Source organism: Photinus pyralis, unplaced genomic scaffold (genome assembly GCF_008802855.1).
Source record: "Photinus pyralis isolate 1611_PpyrPB1 unplaced genomic scaffold, Ppyr1.3 Ppyr1.4_LG9, whole genome shotgun sequence".
Classification (NCBI taxonomy): Eukaryota; Metazoa; Arthropoda; class Insecta; order Coleoptera; family Lampyridae; genus Photinus; species Photinus pyralis.
In genome coordinates this window covers 13,278,828-13,287,539 of record NW_022170878.1, presented here as the reverse complement: position 1 = coordinate 13,287,539, position 8,712 = coordinate 13,278,828, and positions in this window count along the sequence as shown.

Sequence of the window (8,712 nt, the reverse complement as noted above, 5' to 3'; positions counted from 1 at the left end):
CAAGGTATGGGGCAGTAGCGCCGCCCCCCCCCCCCCCCCAGTAAATCGATGATTCGGTTACCTTTTCTTTCTTTCTTCGTTCTTCTTTTTTTTCGAAATTGGTTTCTAGTCCATAACTTTTTGATTGAGAAGTCTGATCGAAAAAGTACGAATTGTTTTGGATTCTACGCACCAAAATTAATAAGAAAAAGTGTTTTCCCGAGAAATTTTGGGGCAGTCGATTTTTGGAAAAAAGGAAGGTTATACACTGCCTTTTTTTTGCCCAGAAAAAAAAATTTTCTCAGATCAATCCGAAAAAACATTTTTCTTATAGAACCTGGCCTGTAGAATCCATAATTTCAAACAGTTCCAAGATTGGGCTACTAGTTCAAAAGTTACAGCCCTTTGAATTTTCTTTCGAAATTGGTTTTTAGTCTATAACTTTTGATTGAGAAGTCTGATCGAAAAAGTACGAATTGTTTTGGATTCTACGCACCAAAATTAATAAGAAAAAGTGTTTTCCCGAGAAATTTTGGCGCAGTCGATTTTTGGTAAAAAAGGAAGGTTATACACTGCCTTTTTTTGAGCCCCGAAAAAAAAATTGTCTCAGATCGACCCGGAAAAAATTTTTCTTATAGAATGTGGCCTGTAGAATCCATAATTTCAAACAGTTCCAAGATTGGGCTACTAGTTCAAAAGTTACAGCCGTTTGAATTTTTTTTCGAAATTGGTTTCTAGTCTATAACTTTTGATTGAGAAGTCTGATCGAAAAAGTACGAATTGATTTGGATTCTACGCACCCAAATTAATAAGAAACAGTGTTTTCCCGAGAAATTTTGGTGTAGTCGATTTTTGGTAAAAAAGGAAGGTTATACACTGCCTTTTTTTGAGCCCCGAAAAAAATTGTCTCAGATCGACCCGGAAAAAAAATTTTCTTATAGAATGTGGCCTGTAGAATCCATAACTTCAAACAGTTCCAAGATTGGGCTACTAGGTCAAAAGTTACAGCCCTTTGAATTTTCTTTCGAAATTGGTTTCTAGTCTATAACTTTTGATTGAGAAGTCTAATCGAAAAAGTACGAATTGTTTTGGATTCTACTCACCAAAATTAATAAGAAAAAGTGTTTTCCCGAGAAATTTTGGTGCAGTCGATTTTTGGTAAAAAAGGAAGGTTAAACACTGCCTTTTTTTGAGCCCCGAAAAAAAAATTGTCTCAGATCGATCCGGAAAAAAAATTTTCTTATAGAATGTGGCCTGTAGAATCCATAATTTCAAACAGTTCCAAGATTGGGCTACTAGTTCAAAAGTTACAGCCCTCTGAATTTTCTTTCGAAATTGGTTTCTAGTCTATAACTTTTGATTGAGAAGTCTGATCGAAAAAGTACGAATTGTTTTGGATTCTACGCACCAAAATTAATAAAAAAAAGTGTTTTCCCGAGAAATTTTGGTGCAGTCGATTTTTGGTAAAAAAAGGAAGGTTATACACTGCCTTTTTTTGCCCCGAAAGAAAAATTGTCTGAGATCGACCCGGAAAAAAATTTTTCTTATAGAACCTAGCCTGTAGAATCCATAATTTCAAACAGTTCCAAGATTGGGCTACTAGTTCAAAAGTTACACTGAAAACTGAAACTGTTTTGTTTAATTCATTGTGGGTATTCTATATAGCAATTAGTCGGATACTTGGTTCACTGCCAAAAGTGATGGTTTTATTTAATTTGTGCAAGTGAATGAGACAGGAATCCCCACGTAACGTTTCCCGGAAAAACGTTCTCATCATTCTAATAATAATATTAAAACTTTGTGTTGTCTTTTCGCAAAGACCTAAAAAATAATTTTAGAACTTCATCCTAACGCCACCGCCAAATAAATCCTTTCGTTTCGCATGCAATTTATACAAATGTAAATTTAATTATTGCCCGTTTCAAATTACAATATCAATCTCGGTCTAATGCCCTACCGACCGTCCGGAATTATACGTACACAACAAACTTCGTAATTCTAAAATAATAACGGTGGGCTAATGTAATTTAAATAACTTAATTAAAATTGCCTATAGATAGTGTGCAACCCCAATTTACCGCGCTACCAATAATATTTATACGGGAAGTTTATTTATGTTGGAGTGAAGGACTACGACAACGGTCGTTCGTCCAAATTTACATTTTAAGGTGGGCGCACGAGTCTCAGGTGAGGTTCCTCTAATAATATTGCACTTGATATGTCGCGAAAACTGAGTCACTCGTCCAACTTGTTGGCGCGCAGTGAGTCAGAACTTTATTATGGTGGTTGCGGCGCTACTAATTTGCCAATTTCTTCGCCTTCGGATTTGTGGTCGTTATATTCTCGAGGGGGTGACATTTGAAAGTACGGATCGGTCGATTTTCCCGCACTGAACCGGAAGTTCCGTTGTCAAAGTGAACGCTAGAGTTAACAAGCATCTGCTCACCGATATGTGTCTCTTCTCTTAATGTTGCAATTTCGCTTCTTTTTTAGCGCATTTTTGCAAATTTGTTTGTAAAAAGGTAGCTTTTAATCTTACTTTGGCTGGCTGGCTGGCAGTAAATGTGAGCCCGTAGAAGAACGCTTGTAAAAAGACCAGGAGCGTACATGTATCGGGGCCGTGTAATTAACAACTTTAGGGACGGGGCTACAAGATGGTGAAGTCAAAACATCAAACTAATTGCGGGTACTGACAAAGGGAATATGGTAGCCCTCGACAAGATTTTACTGATGGCGGAGTCAAAATTTCAAACTCGAAAATTGGGAAGCGGGTACTGACAAAGTGAATGTGGTAGGCTTCGACAAGATCTTATTGATGATGGAGTCTTCCTACCGGGGCTCCCTGGCTCCAATGTAGCAAAATTCTATAAAATTTATTTGCCTTTATTTTTGAATGGGCAGCGTTTCAGCCAATGGAAACGATAGCAAAGTCGCTATGTAAACGTAAACTATAACATTTTCGATTAGCAAATAAAGCCCTTGAATCGAAACCGCACGCAGAGATCCATAATACGCTTTTTACCAAATCCTCTTACAAAGATCTCGTAAGGTACGAGAACAACAATGCCACTTTCACTTACTTTACCCCCGACGAATTATATCCTCAAGCGCGCGTGTACTAGGACCCGTTTCTATAAATTAATTAAACCCCTTAAAATTCAGCGCGCGCCCCGCTGCGTTTTTCTGCAAAAACGCGCACAGCTGATCCGAGTGAAAGGTGTAGGTTCACGGAGTGTCGAAATTAACCTAATTTGCGATTAACATAAATGACGGCGTTTGTATTTAGCCTTTCCTTTTTACTTGCGCGAGGTTGAGTTAATTAAAGTGAAAGTTTGCGCCCTTTTTCATAACCTTTTATACTTGTCGTTTAAATATGTACAATGCACCGGTTTAAATTTGAGACTCTTTTTAGTGCTATTACGTTGGCAAGAAAATTTTATTTTGTGTTGTGCCTTTAGCTAGATTCGAACCAATGACCCGCAGTACGGCAGTCTACTCCTGCGCAACACGGACCGACAATTAAACGAGCTGGCACTAAAACAACAGGATCTGCAAAATATTTACCAATATAAACAAAGATTTGGCTTACAGGAAAGACAAAGAATACGTTGTGAGAATACAGCTTATAAAAATATCTATATATATAACCATATTATATATATATATATATATATATATATATATATTATATATATATATATATATATATAAAGTTCAAAGGGCTGTAACTTTTGATCTAGTAGTCCAATCTTGGAACTGTTTGAAATTATGGATTCTACGGGCCAAACTCTATAAGAAAATGTTTTTTCCCGGTCGATCTCAGACAATTTTTTTTTGGCCTCAAAAAAAGGCAGTTATTTACCTTCCTTTTTTACCAAAAATCGACTGCTCCAAAATTTCTGGGGAAAACACTTTTTCTCACTAATTTTGGTGCGTAGAATCCAAAACGATTCGTACTTTTTCGATCAGACCTTCCAATCAAAAGTTATGGACTAACCTGACCTTGCGTCACATAGAAATCCACCCCCAATTTGTTTATAAATGGAATACGGCAAAACGCGGGTAGTTATCACTTTCTAGTTTGTGCAGAAAAATACTGCGATACATATCCAATAAACAAATGCAAAAATAATTTCTTGCAACCCCTTGCGTCACAAAGAAATCCACCCCCAAAGTGTTTATAAAAAGAATACGGCAAAACGCGGGTAGTTATCACTTTCTAGTTTGTGCAGAAAAATACTGCGATACATATCCAATAAACAAATGCAAATATAATTTCTTTAATATTATTAATAACCTGTCAACGGTGAGTACGCTTGTTGCAGTATTGTGTATTGTATGTTACACATTTTAAATTACAAATAAAAGACTCGTAACTTTAAAGGGAATTAATATAAAAACGGAATCAAATAAAACGTATACCCGCCGAAAGTATTTGGCCATAAAGCACCCACAAAGCAAAAATTTCTACTTTTCAAAGTAAATTACACAAAACCGCAAACGCTCTAAAAATCCTCCCTTTTTTAAAACGCTTTACAAGAATCTCTAAATGTAAATTTCGATAAAACGTCGAAAAATCATAAATCCACGCTGGAAATGTGTAAAGCAATCTTTAGTTCGATAAAATTGACGTTTAACGACAAAAAGGGAAAAGTTTTTTTTTGTCGGGGTGCATGAAATCAACCGTCAGTTTCAGGCCAAAGTTTATTTCAAAGGGTAGACAATTCCAGAAATTTAGTTCGGCTTCGGTCAACGTATGCGGTAGACTTTACTAATCCATACGGATATGTTATGTCTTTCGTTTTTATTGATGCGTTCGGGTTGAAAGGGCGCTGCAGTTGTACTGACCCGAACGCTAAACTAAATTTTTGATTATTCGCGCTGGCTCTGTTTGAGGTTTGCGTAAAAAATGGATATGCAGGATTAGTTTTCATTCTTTATTTTGTCAACACAGCAGATTTACTACGCGAGTACAGATGCGTTAATTATTAACACTTATAGCAACATTTTACGAGTCAATGCTGTTTAGTTTAGGTTCTGTAATATCTACACACCAATAAATTGCATTATAAATCAAAAGAGGAGATAGAAAAATATGTCACATGGCACAAAAACTGTGTAACGAGAACCACCCTCACCCCCATAACACAGATCTTTGTTTACTTGGAACATCCAAGAGCTGAGATAGTAGCACAGAGTAAATCGGGTCTTCAACATTCATTTCTAAGGACTTTTTAAAATTGATGTTATAAGTGCGAGGAACCGTAAACGTTTTGGTAATAATGCAGAACCACGGGGGTCGGTATGGAATACCCCCAGCACATTACAAAAACTTTATGATGAACATTAAATCTTCAGTTCACAAAATTAATATTCTTCAAAATGGTAGTACTTGCAATCTTCTGTAAATAAAACAAAACTCAAAATAGCAGTACAGAAAGGTACCAAAAAGGTAAAGCCACTAAATATAGAAAGTACCCCAATCCATTGGGCTCGTGTGTTAGAGACAGAATGCATGATTTTTGCCCAAAAATGGCGGAAGTTACCAGAATCTAGTAACTTTAATGTTAGGGATTGTTCTACCTGTTTGGAGATATCTGCATATATTTTTATAAAACATGACAGTACTATGAAGTTAGGTTATAAAAAATTACAGCTATTCAGATTTTATTTGTCAATTTTTTTAAGTTGGCAGCAAATTTCCCAAAAATGGCGGATGATTACGGTACTTTCTATATCTATTATTAGTCTGTACGCCGTACGGAAAATATTTATAGAAATCTTTCCTGCTATTTCGTGTGAGTAAAGTAAAAAAATATAAATAGTGTAGTTACAAAAAGGTAAAGTCACTAAATATAGAAAGTACCGCAATCATCCGCCATTTTTGGGTAAATTTTCTGCCAACTTAAAAAAGTGACAAATAAAATCTGAATAGCTGTTAATTTTTATAACCTAACTTCATAGTACTGTCGTGTTTTATAAAAATATATACAGATATCTCCAAACAGGTGGAACAATCCCTAACATTAAAGTTACTAGAATCTGGTAACTTCCGCCATTTTTGGGCAAAAATCATGCGTTCCCTCTGTAACACACGAGCCCAATGGATTGCGGTACTTTCTATATTTAGTGACTTTACAAAAAGGTACGTTAGGATGACCTCTAGCGGAAGAATAAGAAAAACTAAGAAGTGAAAACTGAAAACTTGCACGAGAGGTAGTCACATGCCTACTGGTCCTCACAATAGAACCCTGTAGATTCCAGAGGAACCCTTCCAGCCGAGGGAATCGGATCAATCAGTGCAGCCATGACGCACTTCGACTGAGGCTCAGTTATGTCCACTTCCTTTAATCCAGAGGAGTCCAAATGTTGCTCCTTAATCCTCCGCTATTTTCTAATGAAATTGATGTTCAGCAACAGCCCTTCCGTTTAATTGGCTTAAACACCATCTCATTCATTGTTATCCAAATTTATTGAAAATCTTTTCAACTTCGCAATAAAGTCAAGCCACAATCAATACGAGTCTTAGGAGACGATTGCCTGAAACGTCTCCGGCCATACTTACAGATAGAAATAAAAAAGACATTACAATGAAAAAGTGATAAAAGCAGCTCGATGCGTGATGATGTTTAAAATGGCAGTGTAGATGATGGGCTATATTTGCGATTTTTAGCACACACACTCATAATATTCATATGGGATTCGTATAACTTATCTTTGATTTCTGTTTTTATCGCCCTTATTCAAATCGTCCGGCATTTGCGGGAATTCATTTCGCGCGCGCATTTTCGTGCCACTTAAACAGGGATCGTGTTCCTGGCCCGCTCGATTTCATTACGGGCTCAACTCTCCCCCATAAATTACGATGACGAAACATCTCCACTGCAAACACGCGAGGAGACACAAGGCGGCCGTAAAATTTTTTACTGGTCCTCCGGATCGGCCCGAAATTGAAAGCGATCAAGACGCGCCGAACTTAATTAGTCGTTAAGGTGGGATCGGGACTTCTGGAATTTTTCGGGTCAGGGAGTTTCGGGATTGAAACAATTCGTTGCCGCTCAGCGACGTAACTATAATTTTGAGGCCCCCCCGCAAAAATTTTTATTGGCCCTCTCCCCAAGTCCCTAAACAAAAAGGCAGTGCCTAACAGTTGAACCAATATTTATACTAATTACTATAAATATAAATAAAGTTCATCTTACCAGGGGTGCATATCTCTAGATTATAACTGGAAGTAGACATCACCGTTTGTAAAGGTCAATTTACTTAAATTTATAGGCTATTACTTTTTCCGTCAATCCTAATAATTATGTACCTACTTAAACGAAACACAATATATTTTCCCTGTCGCATCTAGCAGAAGTTGAGAATACTCAAATAAGGAGATTAGTTGGGGGCCCCAGCACTCTGAGGCCCCCCCGCAGTCGCTGTAGCTGCGGGTACCTAGTTACGTCCCTGTTGCCGCTTCGCTTCGCTAATTTACTCAGATGCTTCAATTACCTATTAAATTACGTTTGCTAAGAACCAAAGTGTGGGGGTGTTTATTTGCCAGGAGGGTGCAATTTTCCAAACATGTACACCTTAAAAGCTGAAGAAGAACTAATTTTGTTTGAAAATCGATAAACGAATCTGTATCAATTGTGCACGCTTTTATTAAAGCAAATCTGTTTGTGTAAATAACTTTTTTCGTTATATCAGTCCATTTCCCGACTCTTAAAGCTCATTTTTATGACACGGTGCATTAAAGCAAAAGGGATAACGGCCAATTTCGTATCGATTTCGAATATAACCAATTTTCTATGAATTATGTGCCCATTTGATTTGGTAGAATCTCGTTCTGGTGTCATTTACCAACTTTATAGTTTTAATTTTTTCTCCTTCTAACGCATTATTGCCAAATTTACTATTTCATTTACAGCGTATGAATTTTTCAATGTTTTGTCAGGTAAGATGCCTTTGGGGCTCAATAACGCTCCGGAGACATTCAAATGGCCCATGTGTCTTGAAACATTAAGGGCTTGCTTGCTTTCGGTTAGAAGACATCATTAACTATGTAGCCGATCTTCGTGTTTCAGTTATTAACTGGCTTAAACAGCAATTAGGTAAAAGAACTACTACGCAAAATTATAAACTACGCGACAACGCATTCACTCAACATTCAGAAATAAGGTCTTAGAAGTCTTTGGAAACTGTTTGCTCCCTTACGTGATATTCTAAAATGCCCTACAATACCTGGAGTATTTTTGACCTTTTGAAACTCTTTGGAGGTTCTTAAAAGGTCTCCAACATTACTAAATAATATTAAAAGATAGATTCTAACATTGCTTAGAAGCTTCTTTTAGACCTTCGGATCCTTTGGTGGCTCTTGGTAGTCCTAAGGCCGCTTAAAGATCTTTAAGAGCACTTAAATGCCATCAGAGGAACTGAAGGCTTAAAACGAGTCCCCGAGGTTCTTCAAGATTCACATATTCCGTTCCCTTCCTCGAGATACATGTTCCTATGGCAGTTATTCCAAAGGTTTCTCACTCTGCGTAAAGGTGTAACTGTAGAACCGTCCTTTAATAAGGCCAAAGAGTTATAAAGTCCATCTCCCGGACAGGGAGAAGTGGCTGAACTCGACAACTCAACAATTTAAGGATTGAAATCAGCACAAAACAGGAATGACACTGATTCAATTAACGCCCAAATTAATTCTTGAAGAATTACCGCCGGTATAGAAGACAGGCGAAGATA